This window comes from Neophocaena asiaeorientalis, unplaced genomic scaffold (genome assembly GCF_003031525.2).
Source record: "Neophocaena asiaeorientalis asiaeorientalis breed wild unplaced genomic scaffold, Neophocaena_asiaeorientalis_V1.1 scaffold558, whole genome shotgun sequence".
Classification (NCBI taxonomy): Eukaryota; Metazoa; Chordata; class Mammalia; order Artiodactyla; family Phocoenidae; genus Neophocaena; species Neophocaena asiaeorientalis.
Genome location: NW_020172780.1, coordinates 1,012,541 through 1,013,291, shown reverse-complemented (window position 1 = coordinate 1,013,291; position 751 = coordinate 1,012,541).

Below are 751 nucleotides of genomic sequence, written 5' to 3'. Positions count from 1 at the left end.
AGACTAGATATCAATTACAGGAAAAGATCTGTAAAAAATACAAACACATGGAGGCTAAACAATACACTACTTAATAACCAGGAGACAAAATTCAATACCCATTTATGATAAAAACCCTGCAGAAAGTAGGCATAGAGGGAAATCAAAGAGGAAATCAAAAAAATACCTAGAAACAAATGACAGTGGAGACACGACGACCCAAAACCTATGGTATGCAGCAAAAGCACTTTGAAGAAAGAAGTTTATAACAATACAATCCTACCTTAAGAAACATCTCGAATAAACAACCTAACTTTTCACCAAAGCAATTAGAGAAAGAAGAACAAAAAAGTACCCAAATTTACCAGAAGGAAAGAAATCATAAAGATCAGATCAGAAATAAATGAAAAAGAAATGAAGGAAACGATAGCAAAGATCAATAAAACTAAAAGCTGGTTCTTTGAGAAGATAAACAAAATTGATAAACCATTAGCCAGACTCATCAAGAAAAAAAGGGAGAAGACTCAAATCAATAGAATTAGAAATGAAAAAGGAGAAGTAACAACGGACACTGCAGAAATACAAAAGATCATGAGAGATTACTATAAGCAACTGTATGCCAAATAAAATGGACAACCTGGAAGAAATGGACAAATTCATACAAATGTACATCCTGCCAAGACTGAATAGGGAAGAAATAGAAAATATGAACAGACCAATCAAAAGCACTGAAATTGAAACTGTGATTAAAAATCTTCCAACAAACAAAAGC